The sequence below is a fragment of the Ambystoma mexicanum genome, chromosome 1p, assembly GCF_040938575.1.
Source record: "Ambystoma mexicanum isolate Mex_15411 chromosome 1p, UKY_AmexF1_1, whole genome shotgun sequence".
NCBI classification, from domain to species: Eukaryota; Metazoa; Chordata; class Amphibia; order Caudata; family Ambystomatidae; genus Ambystoma; species Ambystoma mexicanum.
The window spans coordinates 494,852,118-494,872,580 of NC_090921.1; the positions used below are offsets into that span (position 1 = coordinate 494,852,118).

At 43.2% G+C, this 20,463-nt stretch overlaps 1 protein-coding gene across 2 annotated transcripts in view; it reads left to right on the forward strand.

The window, feature by feature from the left end:
* Positions 1 to 20,463, forward strand: part of DPP9 (dipeptidyl peptidase 9) — a 1,325,370-nt gene that overhangs the window by 36,744 nt on the left and 1,268,163 nt on the right. The window lies entirely within an intron of this gene.

Below are 20,463 nucleotides of genomic sequence, written 5' to 3' on the forward strand. Positions count from 1 at the left end.
TACAACGATTGGCTTACTCATACACGTAATAGTGAGAAACGCAGATTTAACGATTGGCCTACTCGTACTTGTTCCACTGAACTAAACAACCATAACGAATGACCTACTCCTACTCGTACCTGTGAGGCACTATAAGTAAAAAGAATACCGATCTTTATTGGGGGAGTCCTTCCTTGTCCCAGTAGTAAAATAAAGTGTACAAGAAGAGTGAAGAATATAAACCAGAGCTAACCAATATTAATGAGGAGAAAGCAATTGACACTGACCAAGAGAAAGGTAGGACATTGCGAGACAAAATCCTTTATAAGGTGTGTGAGAAACCAAGAGCAGAAACATATCAAATCCATAGCTTCTCAAGGAGTCGAGAACCCCAAGATAAACAAGAAAAGGGTAAGCATCCCATTGAAGGAACTGTAGAGCTAATAAGAGACGTTACCAAGAACTATTTGAGTATCTTATTGAAGAAAGTTGCTGACAAAGCAGTCTACAGGCGAATGGAGTATTTTCCTGTACTTTTGTTGTTGGCATAAGTGCTAGGGTCAGATTAGATTATCTTCTGGACGGTAGACCTACTTTATTTTGGACTTGCAGATGTCCGGCGAGCACCCTAGTTAGTTTACTTAGCTAGGGAAGCCCATAGCTTAGTGAAAGTTAGGCATTTTCATCTTTGTTTTAATAAACACCAGTTCAAATGGAATTATCGAGTCAGTCTCCTCCTTCTGACCTGCCACATATGGTGTGGGATCCAGACTCACTGATAAAAGTTGGGGGATCCATCAATATACAAAACTGGGTCCTAAGGCCCATGCACCCACAATGGCCACCACAGAATCTATTGGCTTTGATTTAGAAAGCACCACGGAAATAGTAATGCACGCAGAAGAAAGATTTCTGATTCCTACAGGGCTAGTCTTGGCTCCACCTCAAGGAACATGAATCAGATTAGTTTCGAAATCGGGCCTGGCGGCAGAGGTTGGGCATAATGGCAGGAATCATTGACCCAAACTATAGAGGAGATGTAAAAGTGCTGTTGCATGATCATAGAAACAACCCATATACCCTGAGGGAAGGAGAAAAGGGGATTCTAGAAAAAGCCTTCTTCCCCATTCCACAGGAGTTACAAATCCAAAAGGAGACTGATGGAGCCTCTCAAGGCTTTGGAGAAGCAGACCGGCCTAAGAAAGAGCAAACCTCACAAAAAATGTAAGAAATGGGTACTCTCCCTGACCTAGCTTTCGCCTGAAGAAACAATGCCATCTTGATGAACGCCTTTTCCAAAGTAGTCAATGAAGAAGGTAGATATCAAACCAATCCCTTCTTTTTCTTAAAGAAAGTTCTATTATATAGGGCGGTGTCACTCCCGAGGGAAACTGAGGACCCACCTTGTGGTTTCTCAAAGCCATAGGAGGGTTGTTTTCGAGCTGGTTCATTCCTACCTGACCGCTGGTCACCATTGAGTTGGAAAAACTCAGAGCCCGGTCACTCCAAGGTTTTATTGGCCAGGGATGTTTGCTGATGTCAAGAATTTTGTCTTAACGTGTCATGTCTGCCAGAAAATGGCAACCACCCCAAATCCACCACTCCTTTGCAACTTCTCTCTATAATTGACATGCTATTCTCTCGAATTGGAAAGATCACGCATGTCAACTGTATGAGATTGTCCGTGCTTTAAGAAAGGCAGGATTGACTTCCAACCAAAAGAAATTTCATCTAGCTACGTCAGATGTCAAATACCTGGGGTTCTTTGTAGCCAATGCGTTACTCCAGCCAGAGGCATATTTACAACAAGGCTGACTAGGTTTATGCGTAAGGCGGCAAATTGCCAGAGGAGTGGCCTTTTATTAGTTTATTTTCAATTTACTGGTTCATTTTTGAAATCTAAAGCCAGTTTTGCTTCTCCGTCTTGCAGATCCACAACATTGCACGAGTAATTGTGATGTGTTAGCAATCCTTCCAGTTTGACAGCCCAAGTCTTTCCTGGTCAAACATGTATATGCTTGATATTTACAAAAGCTTTGTTAGTGTGACTTTTGTTTAAAAAAAAATTAAAAAAAGGAAATGCGTACCAAACCTGCGTCCTTTAGGGATTTAGTTATTCAGTTATACAATTCTCTCAGACGTATATGACAAATATAAAGCTCCTGGTTCATTCTTATCTTCCCAAAATGCTGTTTAATATGGAAAACAGCCCAAACCTCATTAGTTTTATTGGTGCCACTTTATATTATCTTTGGAGTCCTTTCTAATCAATACACACACACACTGTTTTAAGCAATCACTTTTACATTCAAATACACTACATGCATTTTTAAATCGTTGAAACAATGCGGGTTTTCCCTTCAGAAAAGTAAATGATCTATCATTTTACAATATCAAATGCACACCTAGCTTAAGTCAAGAACAGAGTTCCCACAGGTGGCACTAAAATGATGTTCAGAAGCAAGCACTAACTTCCCTCACCGGCCCCACATTTCAGAGGTCTGTGGCCACCCAAAAGATGCAAGCATGAAATGGATCATATAGAAATTAAAACGTTAAAGAGTAAATCTAAATGCACAAGTGCATCACGAAACATGTGAAATGTTACCCATAGCAGGATGAGAACAAAGGATGCATCATTTTACAATATCAAACGACACATCTGTTCAACAAGATGCAACATTGATTGGCTCCCAGTAAGGGACAGAATTAAATTCAAAGTCCAATCGCTGACCCATAAATGTCTCAAGCAATGCCCCAGCTTACCTTTGCAATCAAATTGCAAGAACCCAGTCCAGCAGACCTACCCGCTCCTCCGACACCAGCCTAATCTCCATGCCGAGATTCAGGAGACAGAAAGCCGGAGGATCTAGCTTCCCTTTGGTTGCTGCCCAACTTTGGAACACTCTGCCCCCATCACTAAGAATGGACAAATCCCTATGGTCTTTCCAAAAAAAAACGAAAAACCCTGCTGTTTAATCAATATGCCTGCTAATCTAGCAAAATCATCACTGCCTGTGTAACCTGTGTACATTTTTTTGTAAATAATGAAAACCTTACCGATCATGTATTCTGTATGTCAAGATTGCAAAACCTGGGGGCTCCGCACCCACTCTCACTGTACCCTACTGTGGAACCTGTGTAAAGTTCTTGTAAATAATGAAAACCTTACCTATAATGTATTCTGTATTTCAAGATCACAAAACCTGGGGCTTCACCACCGGTTTGCACTGGACCCTACTTTGTAACCTCGTCATTGTGTTTCATTGATTAAGTTGTAATTTATGCCTGTAACCAATCTCATAAGCGTTGAGCGTCTAGATACCTCTGGGTTTTGTGCGCTATATAAATGTTTGAATAAATAGTCAAGCACAGAGTTCCCACATGTGGGTAAAATCACTTTTACATTCAAATACACAACATGCATTTTTAAATCGTTGGAAAAATGAGGGTTTTCCCTTCAGAAAAGTAAAGGTTAAAAATGATGCATCATTTTACAATATCAAACACACACCTAAGTGCCAAGGACGAGATATCTTCCAAATTAGACACGTTAAAACTTGTCCAATGCTTAAAATGCACCTGCTTAAGGAGAAGCAGACCATGTGTACATTGAAAACCTTTGCGCTCACTGCGATGAGCAAGGCAGGTGTGCCGTCTGTGGACATACGTTCGTTCTACTCGGTGGAATTAAACAAAATAGTTCCAACTAACGTGAGTAGGAACATTCTTACTGACACTGCGACTCCTGTATTTCCGCAAGTGTGTCCATCTGCTGATATTACCGACAAAACTATGGCCTCTATTCCTGCCACATTTTCACCCGAAACATATGGCCCCATTAACAATCTGATGCCGCCCGTAAAAGACACGCTACCCCTTGTAGCAAGTGTGGCTGCGGTCGATGCGACGCAAAAAAGCTCAAGTAGCAACATGACGGCAGATGATTAAATTCTTATTGACCCTCCGTCAACTAAAAAAAGTACCATAAAAGTACTTGCGCTCAATCCACTAACTTTAAAATCCTTACAATTAATGGATAGACATCACACTCCACCGAAAGACAGAGCCACCGAGCTTAACTCATCGCGTTACTCCACACTTTTTCAATCTCCTATCATGTTTCCAACCACCGCGCCAAACTCATCACCTCCATCAATCATGTTCTCTGATCATCTACCACCAGAGGCTTCCACTCTGAATAGATCTCTTCCTGTTGCGCCTGCAGCTGACTCGCTACTTAAATCATCTACAATAGTAGCAAAGAATTTAGCCCTTTCGACAATGTTAAAACTATATGAAGTCATGGATGCAAAGCTGCTCTCACTGGCAGACATTTTGAACACTATATTAAAGCAGCAGCATGACCCAAACCTCATCTTAACAGAACCAGCTGCGAAGTGTGTTCCATCAACTGACATGCCTCAGCCTGCAAGCCTTAATGGACATTGATACAGTTACCCATTTTGTATGACTGCTCTAAACGGAAAAAAGGCTCAAACAGTGTTGGAGCCTAGATTATGTTCTTGCTCCAACGCTTTCTGAGGTCATGTGCCAGCGGCTGAGGTTAATGATATTCGATCTACAGTCCCGCCAATTATAGCGCCAGCAAAAACCTCCAACGGTCTGCTAACTGCGAACCCCTCGTCTTTTGACCAGGACACCTCCAACGAACCTCCTAAAAACTCCATGAAAAATACGGAGCCAAAGATAGTGGAGCTAAAAACTGACTTTGGGGTTTTTACAAAAGCTACCAAAACAAACAGTTCATAAAAAATTTGTCAAGACCAAACAAAGAAAGTATAGATGCAAGTGCTGCATTTCTAAGAAATATTCAAAAATCATCAAAAAGAATGATAATAAAACTAAAAACGACAAGTCGCGAATAACTCCTGAGGTGCCAACGTAGGAGCCCTTGGACGAACTTCTGGAAGCCATTAAAGATCATGAAGTACCAAAAATCGCCTCTGAGGAAGATGCGGCTGCCCAACCTGTACTCCCCAAATCAACGCACTGTTGAATCACTTGACATACATGAAAAAAGACTTGCTTATATAGAAAAACTAGTACTCCACTTCTTTTCAGGTCCTGATAAAGTGGACCTTCTAAAGAACATGTAACTGGTCCCACTGTTCAACCTCAACTACCTATGCCCGCACAAGAGGCCCAGTTGAAGAGAATAAACAACACGCAGACTCACTACTAGTGAACGCAAAAACATGCATGGATGCTAACACCAAATTAAGACAACCCTTGCGTCAAATTGCAAATGATTCTCATTTTCACACACAGATAATACAGTGTAGAGCGGATCTTCAACAAACATACGATCTCGTGAAGAAAAAATGCTCCACACTCGAAGAACTGCGCCACAACGTATATTTGTGGAAACTGACATTTTTTGATTATAATGCCCTTTTGGATGACATGTGTTTCGACACAGCAGTGTCTTTTTCAAATCAGGGCTGGTAATAAAAACTAGTGAAAGTGTAGCCGAATTCACAGTGAAAAACATATATCAGAGATCATAATCCATAATCAAACACATGTAGAAGTAAACCATGAAAACAAAAGATTAAATTACATCAAAAATAGTCACAGAGAAAAAGGGAGGGGTGAAGGGGCAGGAGGTTCAAGGTAAGAAAACCAGAAAGAAAAAAGGTAAAGAACAACAACAAAATATTAGTACATACTCGGGTCATTATCTAGTAGTGTTTAAACAAAAACATCAATCTTACTTAAGATGATAGATATAGAGGTTTGCCCATGGAGGCCTTACCTATATTCCAAATCAAAAGTCTTCAATTCAGTAGAACAGAAAGTCATGGGTTAAATCCCCCTGTTTTGATTCATGCCAAAATATCACATTTTAGACAGTAAATACATGGGACTCGTCATTTAAAACGTCCAAAATTGTCAAAGTCTCCTATATTACATATTATTGAAACTATATGTTTAAGTGAAAAAACCTACAATAGTGAATTACCCGAAATTAAAATAACCTCAATTATACAAATTAGTAATTTTTTGTAAGAACGTGTTCATGTAAATCTGATTCCACACTACCACTTGCACAACATTGGCAAACTAATCATCAATTGGATGACAAAATGAATGTGAGGTTCATTGGATAGAGGCAAGCCTCTCTAGGTGAGAGAGGCGGTAACAGAGAGATCCTCCTTCGCCAGATGGAAGCTCGGACAATTTGTAAATTTAGAGCAACAGAATTTGGTCTGAACGAAGACCATGAAATGGCATACTTCCTCTGGAATCTAATTTGTATAACAAATGCATTGTTTGTTCACCTGACAGTGACTGCATCTATGATTCATCTATTTGTTGAGCTATCAACAAAAGGCAGCAAACCGATGTTCCAACACAAACACCAATTTGATCCAGGAGTCAGACAGAAGAAATCCCTTCTCAGAAAAGAAATATGACGTATCAGAACTTTAAAGCGTTGGAATTAACAAACTCTAGTTGATGCCGAGAAGAGAAAATACAAAAATTGGGTTATGTCACAGAAAGCCCTTTTATATCAACATGATGGCGAATCACTACTTTGAACCCTTCCGTCAAAAAGCTCAGGAGCAATTTTGTCTGGACATGGACTGACAGTGTTGCTGATCTATATTCCAACAAAGACCAGTCTGTATTTACAATCGGTTACGATGGTCAGTCCAAATTCACCTTGGAATTCGACACAGATGACATAAAACTTTACATAACCAAACTAAACCTTTCAAGAGTGCGAGGCCCTGATGGCCTCTCGAATGCACACATGAAGGCCCATCCAGAGGCGTGGACCCAAATTCTCAACCTAATATTTTGCGAGGTCATCTCCACACAGCAAATTCCAGCAAGTTGGTGCAAATCTATAATTTTGCCGTTTTTAAAAGGGCAATCGCCAACTACCTTCTAGCTATAGACCCATAGCGCTTCTGGATATACCGGGCAACATATTTTTGCACATCATTTTGAGAGATCTCACCCTCTGGATCAATTGCAATAATTTGTGTGACCGTGACCCTCATCAGACGGGTTTTATTCCTGGAATGGGCACGTCCATCCACTCAATCACCATAACAGCAATTCAGCAATAAATTATCAAATCAAAACAATCCATATATATATGGCCTTCATCGATTCCAAGTCAGTATTTGACTCCGTCAGTAGACTCTAATTGTTGCAAAAACTTCAAACTGCTGATTGCCCGACGACCTTACTGTCGTTAATCGCGCAGCTCCACACTAACACATCTATACAGATCAGACTATCAGTGGATGCCACAGTGCCGACATATCGCGGTCTCAAACAAGGATGTGTTCTTGCATCCACCATCTTTAACTTTATTATTGCTGACATAGGGGGGGACTCCTTCTCAATAGAAACATCTGATTCGCCTCGACTTGGAACCATACCACTATCGTGGTTATTTTATGCAGATTATCTGCTCCTACTGTCCAAAACGCTGATTGGTCTCCAAAAATTCCTAACTTCACTTCAAAACTATGCTAGTGCACATCAATTGGAGAGCAATGTCGAAAAGACTAAAATATTATACTGCCATCCTAACTCTCGAACGAAACTCCAAAAAGTGAAGTGGCAACTAAATGGAAACAGCCTTGAGGTTGTTGACCATTACAAATATTTAGGTATCAACATCAACAATAACATCATAGACCAGCCATACGTGCGAGAACTAGAGACAAAAATCCAAATTGCAGCCTCTCAAGCTACGATCATTCAAGGGAAACTGGGAAAATTTACCAATGCAACCTTAATTACCTTTTATCTACAAAAGGCCAGAGCAACCATATTATATGGTTCTGATACTAAAGTGCCTAGGAGTGAGCAGTTCTGGTCGAAAATTGAGAGCAAATATTGGAAGAGAGTGCTTAGTCTACCTACCAGTTTGCCTATGCCTGTGCTAAGATTTGAACTAGGCCTACCATCCTTGCATGTAATGTGTTCATGGCGAGCTCCAAACATGTACAGAAAGTTATGCATGGTTTCTGACTTTGGATTGTTAATAGACAAAATATCTACGTACATGCTAACCTCCCATCTTGGAGGAATCATGTGCAAACTGTAATGAATGCACCAAATATCACAATAGAACTTCTGACTAAGAATCCCTCTAAAGCAAAATATAATTTGTGGAAAACTGGATACATAAAATAGAACAGTGCCATCAGTATGTTACCTTCACGGAAAATCCATTTGAACATAAAAAAAATGGGCATTACGCAACAGTGCTCGTTAAAATTTCCGTACTTTAAACTGAGATATAAATTTCTACGGTTTTGGCTGAACCCGTGTAAAACAAAACAAATACAGGCTTTTGTCGTAAACTCATAAAGGACTCAGAAAATTATCGATTTTGCTGCATTCAAGAACATAGAGACCATGCAACACTTATGTACAGAATTTATAGCACTGTCAATAAAACGCATTCTGTATTTCAGACCATACTTCAATGATTATAGAATGTTGTCATCTAATGATCTATGGCTCAAACTGTACCAGACTAGACTCGCAAAAGTCCAAGTAGCAATAGCGAAATGTATCACTTGCATTGAGATCGACAACTAGTAGATCTATTTTTTTATCATCTTTTTTGATGATGGCGCAATCGGGCCACTATTCTGTTCATTAGATTTGATTCATATTCAGAGTTCTGTTTGTTAGAAATATTTATTTAGATTTCTCAATTTGTTGTTTTTACTGATGAATTTTATTAAGAATTGTTTGTTTATTATGTGTTCATAATGTGAAACAGGAATTTTGTAATTATTGAAAGGTTGATTTTCAACTAGATCAATAAAAAAATAAAAAACATATGTCATGTATTGCATGAGGGTCATGGTGGGACGGGTCCACGTACCTGACTGTTAGAAGTCTTGCAACAAGGATTTCTAGTTATAATATTTGTCCGTTCTACGCAAATTCACATGTGCAGCAAGACAGCACAAGTCCTCATGTGCATGGCATCCTGCATAAAAAAGGTAATGCATGTACTCAGAAAAGGGTATACAAAGACTTAGTGTGCAGTCACATCAATATATATATATATATATATATATATATATGTGTATATATATATAATTAATTCGTCCAGTAGTTTTTTATTTTTTTAAACGACCAAAAAGTAAGGCAAAAAAATGTGTGATAGCTATGTCCGCTCTGCAGACTCACTTTCCTATTCGGTCCGCAGACTGGCCTCTGATTGGCTGTACGGTCCGTGGACTGACCTCTGATTGGGCAGAAAAATTTGCTGACTTTTGCGTGGTCCGCGAACATCGAGACGCGGTCGCTGATTGGGTGGTGAGAAAACGTGAAATGCATCAGTTTTCCTAAAACCCCCGCCATCCCGGATTCGCAGACTTTTTGGGGTCTGCAGACAGCGCGGTGAAAACATTAAAAAAAAGCAGCATTGCACCTGTCAAACTACAATCTATCTCTGGGGTTGAGGATTGGATTGGAAATGGCCATAAGAAGCCAAAAAACAGGTTGTTTCACCCCCCCGAATGTCAGCGAACGCTCCAGATGTCCTGGGGCAGTCCTGTGGTATTCGCGGACACTTCAGATCTCCTAGGATATCTGTACCTATTTCTGCATTACAGGGTTGGGGAAAAACAGTTTTTGGATAGCTTATAACTTTTGCGCACTCAATGAAACTGCATGTCATTTTGCAATTCTATTCTAGAACTAATACTGAATGATTCTGCCTCGTTTCGTGGAATTCTGTCAGGAGGGGACAAAATTAGAGGGGGGGTCTCAACATTTTTAGATGGCTTATAACTTTATAAAGACTGAATGGATTTTGTCAAGTAGGGGCTAAGTTATAGGACTATTGTATGTACCTATATTTTGCTACTTTAAAAAAAATAAAACTTTGGCGGATTTCAAGCAAACTCGTTTGGAGCACCGGCAAGGACATTAAAGCATGGTTTTGCAAATGTGCTCGTGTTTTATTTTTTGACAAGTGTCATAATGTAGGTACAAAAAATAGTCATATACCTTTGGTGACTGAGGTATAGCCTGTGGCCGTGGGCAGTAGCCAGATTGTCTGGGCCATGGCATAAGGTCATGACGCGGACAATCTGGTTACTGGTCATGACCGCTAGGGACGAAAAATGGTGTTAAAGTGGCTATGTCTACCTGGGACCGGCTATGTGGTAAAGTTATTCGAGTGTCAGATAGGTTTGAAACGGAAAAAAAGTGCTTGTGGTAATATGTTCATAGGGTTTTGTAGGCTGCCATGGCAAGGGAAGAGGGGCTGTGTACGGAGCCCCGCCTTCTCTTTCTATGTTGGCTGTCTTGGAAAAGGATTTTCCTTCCTACAGCGGGCCGCCGCCGCTGTAGGAAGGATAATCCTTCCTCCTTACAGTGGGATGCCACTTTGGGAACCAGGGGTGCTAATGGCCTTTATCCCCCATTTCAGGGGCTGTAATGGACGATAATGGTCCGTAGCCCCCATTTATTTATTTATTTATTTATTTATTTATAACCCGCCAAAGCCTGCAGACATCAGGTTGTGTGGTTACAGTATTTGTTGAAGAAGATGAGGTGGAGGAAGACGGCTTACTACTTGCTGAAAAAGGAACAACCTTTCTGAGAGCATTGCAGTCATTGGATTTGGTGTGGTGGTGCAGGGAGGTGGTCCCGTAGGAGTACTGTCCAGGTAGTCTGCGATTGCACTCAGTGCATTTCACTTTGGTAGCTTTAGCCTTTGGTACACTCCCAACAGTATCAAAGAACTGGCGCACCCATGATTCTATCTTGGTGCTAGAAGTAGGCACTTCCTCTACCTCCTCTTCTTGGTCCTCTTCGTTGTCTTTGAAAGTACTGCGCTTTTTTTGTTTTGAAGGTCCTCCAGCTGGTGGTGGTGGTGACTCTTGGGGAGGAGGGATGGCAATAACTGATGCCATTTTTAAGATAAATTAGTTTTGATAAAATTCTTCCAAGTATGTACTGTGTACTAGATTGGTAATGGATAATGAGTACGAAAAGGTGTAGGAGGTGTGCAAGGAAAATTTGAAGTTGAAATTTTGAAGTTGAAAGTTCCTAGATCAGTAGAAAGTGCAGTTCCGAACTGTCTTCGAAGCACGGATCCGAACACTAAGTGCATACGCCTTTGCGAACACGTCACCATGCCACTCGCAAGCATATAGTCACGTGGCACTGTCCAGAAGGTCTGCGATTAAGTCAGATGTTCCTGGACATCTACGGATGCAAAATTATTTTAAAAAGTTGTAAAAAGTGTATAGACGTGTTAAAAAGTATGCTACAAGGTGCGAAATGGCAGAATTTTGACGTTAAACTTTGTAAATTGGACAAGTATGATATTAGTAAGTTGTAGGAAAATAGCATGCACTGGTAAAAACCCATGAAATTCACTGAAAAACGTTGTTAAAGGGACGCTATGGTTAAGTTGCACTAATAAAAACCTATGAAATTCAATAATTGTTAGCTAGTTATTACATGTTTAACATTACACAATCACCCCTGACCTCTTGTTACCAACATAATAAAAACAACCCCATGTAGGTAGGGACTTTTCATCAACATTGATTTCACATGTGATGTCATCCGTGATGTCATCAATGACATTTGTCATGTCATCTTTGATGTCCTGGGTGTTAGTCTTAGCAGTGCACGGTGGTGGTGCGAGTTATGGTTGCTTAGCTTACCATAACTGGCGAATTTCTGAGGTTTTTTGGTTTTACCTATAACCATAACGTCCCTGTAACAATGGTTTTCCATTGAATATATATATATATATATATATGCTCCAAAAACAGTATCTGCAGATGCTGCAGAAGAGACTAGCGATGGCCCCTCTGGTCAGGGCGTTGATAGCCAGACAATTGCGATATAGATGGACCTTCCCATTTGGGCTATTGTTTACTTGGGATGGTAAACGGAGAAGAGCGACAATGGCAGAGGAGTGCCCGAGCATAACGGGGTTACAGACAGACGATGCGGAACCAGGAGATCCCAATTTAAGGAGAGAGACGCTAAGAAGACCGAGCGGATGGGAAACGTCAGACAAAAAAAGAACTTCAAAGGGAAGGAAAGCCGGCAGAAGTCGCCATAATTGGAGAGATAGGCACAAACGTAGCAGAACTGGACAATGAGCTGTACAAAGACAAGACACGTGCCCTCAGCAGGGTGTCTATACGAAGGAGTCTATGACAAGTCGAGGAAGGCTCGACGATGGCGGCTTGTTGGGGGAGAGCTGCCTTGGAACTCGGTAAGGTCACTTGGATATGCGGTGTTTATGATCCCCTGTGCTGGTTCCCATGAGTATAGGGTGGGCAGGGGGCGATGGGCGCAACGTCCTAGCATCATTAGGAACCCGTGCCCCACTCGGGGGACTGTTTTGCTGTTTTAAGTTTCTGGTTTGGGGGGAAGGGAAGGGGCACTGTTTGCAAGTAGGAGGAATCCAGGACAAGGGACTTGAACTAAAAAAACATGGGGAGACTCAGAATTCTAACATATAACCTCAGGGGTTTAAACCATCCAGTGAAGAGGACGACATTTGAGCAGATGCTTAAGAGGGAGAAAGCAGAGGTATTGCTTCTTCAGGAAACGCACATCAGAGCCAGGGATAAACAGAGAATGCGTATAAGGGGATATAAAATCTGGGCGCAGGCGAACGCACCAGAAAAGAGAGCAGGGGTGCTGATCGCGATAAAAGAAGGAAGGGACGCCAAATTGGTGGATGCGCATTCTGAGAAGGAAGGAAGGTACGCATTTGTCAATGCGGTGGTTGAGGGGCACCAAACCACGCTGGCCTCTATATGCGCCCCCAATACGGGCCAGGACGGCTTTCTGAAGGATACATTGAGGAAGCTGGAAGATTATGCGAAGGGAGAGGTAATCCTGGGGGAGGGGGGACTTCAATATGGCATGGAATCCTCAGACAGACAGGAGTTCGGGGGGGCTCCCAAGGGGAAGGGGCGCCATCGAAGCGGCTTAATCAGCAGATGGAGCTAATGGCCCCTTTGCGATGTGTGGAGGGAACTCGGGGGAGACCAGAGGGGCTTCACTTACTTCTCACAAGTCCATAATACCATGTCCAGGATCGACTATTTCTGGGTGGTGGTGGGTCTAATGTGTTGGATTCAGGGGATAGAGAAAGGGGCAATATCCCTGTCAGACCATGCTCCTTTATGGATTGAACTGGACCTACCTGGGAAACAAAACGGGCTATGGAAGTGGAGCTTACCACATGACGTACTCCAGGATCCCTTCATGGCAGACACAGTAAAAGAGATGGTAGAGGAATACTTTATGCAAAACGACACGGGGGAAGACTCCCTGGGGATGGTGTGGGAGATGTTTAAAGCAGTGCTCCGAGGGAAATTGATTGCCCTAAAGGCATTGAAAGACAAGCAAAGGCACGGGTGGCTGAAACGGATGGAAAGCACCTTAGAGCGAATACAGGAGAAACTCCTTAGTCACCCGACACGTACGTTGAAAAAATCCCTAAAACACACACAGGGACAACTGGAAATGCTATGCACGAAAGGGGCTGAGAAATCCTTATTATATCTCAGACAAAAATACTACATAAAGGCCAATAAAGCAGACAAGCTCTTAGCTAGACAACTCCGGGCAAAACAGAAGGATTTGGCGATTACCAACATTCGGAACGAAGTGGGAGAGTCCTTTACGCCCATACAAGACATGGGGGTAGTGTTTAGGGAATTTTATCAAAAACTATACTCCATGGACGCCCCAGATAGTCAGGCACAAGATTCCTATCTAATTAACCTCCCTATCCCACAAATTTCGGAAGAAGACAGAGTGGCTCTGGAGGCCCGATTTATGAGGAGGAAGTGAAAAGGGCAATAGCAGACCTCCCGCTAAATAAAGCACCGGGCCCGGATGGCTTCACGGCTCACTTCTATAGGAAATACGCAGACTCCATTACCCCCTTTCTCACTAGGCTTCTGAATTCCTTCATGGAGAGCGGGAATGTTACAGCAACTATGAATGAAGCCAAGGTGTTAGTATTTCTCAAACCAGGGAAGGATCCAACACTTCCAGCTTCGTATCGGCCAATATCCCTGATAAACCTGGATTCGAAAATGTACACCAAAATACTGGCAACAAGATTGTCCCTGTTACTTACATATCTGATCAATCCAGACCAATCGGGGTTTATCCCGGGCAGGCAAACATTTGATAATCTCAGGCGGATCACTCATCTAGTGGAAAAAATAGGTATCACAAACACACAGGCAGTTTTGTTAGCGATAGATGCTGAGAAAGCATTCGACTGGGTAGAATTGTCACTGCTATTTAAGAATCTAAAAAGTATGGGGTTCGGGGACAGATACATAGCAATGATTAAGGCTAATTATAATTCTCCTATTAGTAGGATAGCTATAAATGGTCAGGTCACGGGCAGAATAGTAATTTCTAGAGGGACTAAACAGGGCTGTCCTTTGTCGCTGCTCCTATACGCCATCTTTTTGGAACCTCTCCTTATAAGAATAAGGGAATCTATAAACATCAAGGGGATAGCGATGGCGGGGAGGCAACACAAGGTAATCGCATACGTGGACGATATGCTGTTGGCACTGGAGGACCCGGAGAAGTCCCTGGGGGCGGCCATAGGGGAGTTAGAACGTTTTGGGGAAATCTCAGGACTCAAAGTAAATAGAAGGAAGTCAGAAATCCTGATATTGGCAGGAGACCGTGGGGAAATAGGTAGGATTGCGTCGGAAGTAGACCTAATGGTTGCGGAACACGGAATAAAATACCTTGGAATTACCCTGACACATAGGGTAGGCTTGCTGTATGAAAAAAATGTCCCCCAGTTGTTAGTACACATTAGGAGAGACCTGGAAAGGTGGAATCCACTGATATCTTGGTGGGGAAGGATACAGTCCATAAAGATGACCATACTACCGAAGATTCTTTACTATTTCCAGGCACTCCCAATCAGGGTTCCTAGATCCTTCTTTAAGGCGCTCAACAAAGCGATTACATCCTATATTTGGAAGAAGAAACCCTCGAGAATAGCAAGGGGGACCATGACGGCTCCCATACGGGAGGGGGGTGTGGCCTTACCCCATTTCCAGAAATATTATCAGGCAGCTCAAATAAGGGTGATAAGAGAGTGGGTGGGGGAAGATCCAATTCCTATATGGGTAGAGCAAGACCGGGCTGTGGCCAGAACTCCACTGGTAAAATTGTTGTAGAAAGGAAAACATCATAGGCACCGCAACCTTCGCATTAGCGAAATCATGAGGACCACACTGGAGGCGTGGGATATACAAACTCAGAAAGGGGTAATGTCCTCTGAGATGGGCCCCTTCACACCGATTTGTCCCACCTGGTATGGAGCGAGGGGCGTTTGAGAAATGGGAGAAGGCCGGGTGTACAAAAATAGGGGAAATGTTTGTGGATAAGGAAATTAGATCATTTGGGGATTGTAAGGTTTTAATGCATCTCACAGAGGGAGACAAGCTGAAATACAACCAACTTAGGCATTGGCTCATTAAGCCCGAGGTCAGGATAGCAGCCACCAGGAATCTCACCCCTTTCGAAGTATATGTCACCAATAACACCGGAGCAAAGAAATGGGTATCGACGCTTTATTCCTTTATAAACTAGAAGATGAAGAACTCAAATGGACATATATGGTGAGGTGGGGGAACACCCTCGGGGAGTTGCCATCAAAGAGTCAATGGCAGGAGTTGTGGACTCAGATTCCCAAACTGACTCGTGCAGCACAAACAAGGGAAATGTGGGTCAAAATTGTAACTCAATGGCATTACACTCCAGAACGTTTGCATACGATGTTCCCGCAGGAGTCCAACAGATGCTGGAGAGGGTGTGAGGAGGTGGGCACATGGAGACACCATATGGTGGGACTGCAAGGGGATCAAAAATGTTTGGGAAGAAGTAAAGTCGGAAATGGGGAAAATGTTCCAGGAGGTGGGACAGTAGGGAGAAGGGGTGTGGCTACTGGGATTAAAGGACAAAATGACAAGGAAATACAAGAAGCCACAATGGAGAAGTATAATTGGTCTCCTCATAGTGGCTTGGTCAACAATTGCCCAAAGCTGGAAGAAGAAAAGTCACCCCTCTGATTTTTACATAGCTTCAGAAGGTATGGGCTCAAATGGCTATGGAAAAGGTGACCCATACAGTCCAAGGCACGTGCGACAAATTTGTAAAGGAATGGGGAGCAGTCCAAGACTACTTGCAGTCGGACTATATGGAACAATGGTGCCCCCATAACATTAAAGTTGCTGACATATTTCGTGGATGAGCGATTCCTCTACAGTATGAAGATAAAGCCCCGGGGGTGGTGGAGGGGGAGGGAGTTGGGAGGGAGTTGTAGTTTGTTGTACCTGTTTGCTCTACTATTTGTGAAAAGAATAAACATATATTAAAAAAAAAAGAATATATCACAACTATCTACAAGGGGGGAGACACTCGGACCAGGCGACCAAACAGTTTAAGCGCCAAATCTCTGTATTAAATGAAGCAATCCACCATCAAGTGGGCTCTTCGCAGCCAGTCCACTCTAGGTGGAATGGGTACCGTAGCAGCAATTGTGCCAGCTGAGTCAGCTCTCCAACCAGCCTTGCAGAGTCATTGTCAGACCTTTGTTCCCAACTATTCCATAGCGTGGGCATCCCCTGGTTTGTCGTCAGCTCTTTCACTTTGTATGCCCCAAGAAGCTGCTGCTCCTTTCTTCCGGCCAGATAGCTCTACAACATCAGTTCAAGTATCAGGCGTATCTCGGGGCATCACAAGTGAGCTAATTGATCCTTCCGATGCTCCCTCATTTAGATAACTCTTAGCGGCTTTATAACGCTCAATTGATTGTCACTATGAGGAAAACTGTTTGCAGAAAGAGATAGGGAAGGGGGGGGGGGTTTGGATCAAACCCCTGCGCTTAGCGGCAGGCCTTTGCTTTGGAGCGAGTCAGGCTATCCTAGCCTTTCCAAATGCCATAGTTGGTTGTTTTGATTTTATTTTTAAATTTGTTTATTGGCATTTCTTAACATTACATTCACATCATCCTTATCAGCATAGTACACCAATAATAGTACTTGAACGTAAAAATACAACAAAACAACATAAATTAACTGCGGTGGTCTCCGGTGTGAGGTGTACGATCCAACTAGGTGAATGCTGTGGGTGCTTGGTGGGTGTCAATCCGATGTCCGAGGGTTAAAGGGGGGAATGGTGAAGTGGCATTAGTCAACGTGCCGCTGTGTCCCGAAGGGCAACTCTGGGGTTGACACTCTGGTTATCGGCGGGTATTTGTTCAAGGCGGTTTATCATCAGAGGGATGAAACAAGTCCTGTGTTGGGGTTTTCCGTGCATCAATCGCCGCACTAGCGCCGTCCAGGGATGTGAAGACACCGTCCTCCCAGTCCCGGGTTTCTGCTTCTACCCAGCGCTCCATCTCCCCATGCCATGTTAGGTACTGTGGCCCATTCACTCGTTTCCAAGCAATTGCAACAGTCCTTTTAGTTAACACGCAGGCCATGTCCATAAGTTTCGTTACATGTTTCACTTTGGCCAAATGTGGGTACATACCCAATGGGCATTCTTTAGGGGACCAGTCATACCTGGTTATGCCGGCAGCCCTAAAAGTGTGTTCTACTCTGGACCAAAGGTGACGTACCTTGGGGCAACTCCAGAACATGTGCAATAGGTCTGCCTTTTCAGTACTACACCACATACCGTTGGGGGGGCTTGCTGGATGAACTGGGCCATTTTATGTGGGGTCAATTACATGCAATACAGTATGTTAAGTTACAAGAAAATGTGTGGAGTCACAAACAGAATACTTGTGCGCTATTTATCACTACTATATTCAGAAAAGGCGTCTCTAGCAGCAATTCCGTACCCACCAACCCATCCACAAAGGCTGGCAACAATTAACAATAGTATAATGAAAACGGGGGTAGGAATGCGCTTGACACTGTTAAACTAAAGTAAATCAACAGTCTCGCTGAATACAATGTTTTTAATAATAAAGCTTTCTTTGAAGAACAGCCGACACGTGTTTCGACACTTAGGTCGTTTTCAAGGCACACAAAACTAAAGATCATCAATTAGCTGGTTATATCCGAATTTATCCTGGTATATATGTTTCTCACTCGATATATCGAGCTATATAATTCAGTCGGCCAATACGGCAACTAGTACCTTGTTCTTTTGCATTTCGCCATATTTCCCAAGTGATGGGAACTTTTTCAATATTTTGATCCGGATATAACCAGCTAATTGATGATCTTTAGTTTTGTGTGCCTTGAAAACGACCTAAGTGTCGAAACACGTGTCGGCTGTTCTTCAAAGAAAGCTTTATTATTAAAAACATTGTATTCAGCGAGACTGTTGATTTACTTTAGTTTAACAGTGTCAAGCGCATTCCTACCCCCGTTTTCATTATACTACAGTATGTTAAGTTGTATCAGCCTGAACCTTGCATTTCTAGATACTTCCTTGGGGAACGCTAAGGCTCTCTCCCATTCCTTGTCTGTGATCGCCTGTTCTAGATCCGATTCCCATCTGGATTTCAGATCAGTGCTGCGGGGGTTGGGTCCATCTATGAGTTGACCGTATATCTGGGATACCAATCTCCAGCCTTCCCCCAGGTTGTACAGCAATGTCAGAAGGGGGTGTGCCTCAGGCACTATAGGCCACTCTCCCCACATTTTGCAAGTGGTAAAGAAATCTGGGAAGGATTATCATTTTAATAACCGACGCCCTACCCATCACAGATAATGGGAGTTAGGACCAGAAGCCAATTTGATTTGCGTAAGGCTTTCAGTGCAGTTCCTGTGTTATGCTTGTGCATCTGTTCTTGGGTGTGCAGCGCAGTGCTCCTAGGTATCTAAATGAGGTTATGAAGTTGGTTGCCACTGGATTCCCACCTCTGCTAGATCTGCGACGTTTACACCCCACAGACCCGCAAGCGGGAAAAGGCAGGATTTTTGTCTACTGAACCGTATACACGAGACAGGTGAGAAATTGTCCAGAACTTCAAGCATGCAAGGCACATTCAAATGAGGGTCCCTGACGTACAGGAGTACGTCATCAGCATGCAGCAAAATGATATGATCAACCCCGCCCAGTCGAATGCCTGCATCAAAAAATTGCTTCCTGAAATTAACAGCTATTGGTTCTAGGCCCAGTCTATAAAGCATAGCGGACAGCGGGCAACCCCGTCTAGTACCCCTGCATATATCCCATATCGAGGACACAATCCTGCCAGTCTTCACTCTTGCTTTGGGATTGGTGTAAAGAATTTTCACCCATTTGGTAAATCCAGCCCCAATCCCGAATTCCCCGAGTGTCGACAGTACCCATTCGGAGTAAATGGAATCGAACGCCTTTATAGCGGCTAATGATGGTAACTTGTAGGAGCCGTCATGTTGATCAGACTGGGCTATTCTATGCTGGAGCCTACGAAGATTTGCTGTGGTATTACGGCCGGGTATAAAGCCATTCTGATTGTTGTGTACTAACTCGCCGATTTGTCTGGAGAGCCTGCTGGCTAGTTTTGTGGTCAATATTTTAACATCATAATTAAGCATCGCGAGGGGGCGGTAGGATACGCACTCGTCAGTTGGTTTTCTAGGTTTAAGCATCGGGATAATAAGGGTTTCCCTCATGCTCTCAGGTAAGTTCCCTAGTTCGTATGCTCCCTGAAATACTTTGAGTAGTAGTGGCATGAGGGATGCTTCATAGGTCTTGTAAAACTCTTGGGGTAATCCGTCAGTACCCAGGGTTTTAGAGGTGGCTAAAGATTTTGTGGCCTCTGAGATGTCTTCAGCCATGATTTCTGCGTCCAAGGCTTTTCTTTGTGTGGGTGTCAGTTTGGGTAAGCCTATTTCCTCAAGTGTGACTAGGATCTCCTCCATTGGTATTGGGGTGTCATGCAAATAAAGTTGTGTCTACACTGCCTTAAACGCGTCATTGATATCTTGTTGTGTCTGTAGTGGGGTGCATCTGCCCCTTCCAGTGTTTGGGGTATTCCCTTTTGCAGAGCCAGGCCGAAAGGCGGCCGGGTTTATCTGCCTCTGTGTGTGCCTGTATGGTTCTGGCCGTGTAGTCGATCTGGGCCAATCTGCCCCATGTCTCTCTGCATTTACCCCGTAGCTGATGCAGTGTCTCTTCGTCTTGATGTGTGCTAGGGGAGGTGGATTCAACCCTTTTTAATTTCGTCTTCCCATTGTTCCAGTTCATTTCGCAGTAGTTTTCTGATGCCACCTGCTTTTGCAATAATCTCCCCCCGCATTACTATTTTGAGGGCCTCCCAAACTGTACCCACCCTTTCCACACTACCCACGTTTTCTTCAACATATTTCTCCAAGGAATCCTTGAGGTCGCTCCTAAATGCCAGGTCTTTTAGAGCCTCGGTCGGCATCCTCCACAGCGGGATGGGAGGCCTGGGGCCAGTCACACTCCACTGAATTAGTAGAGGCGAATGGT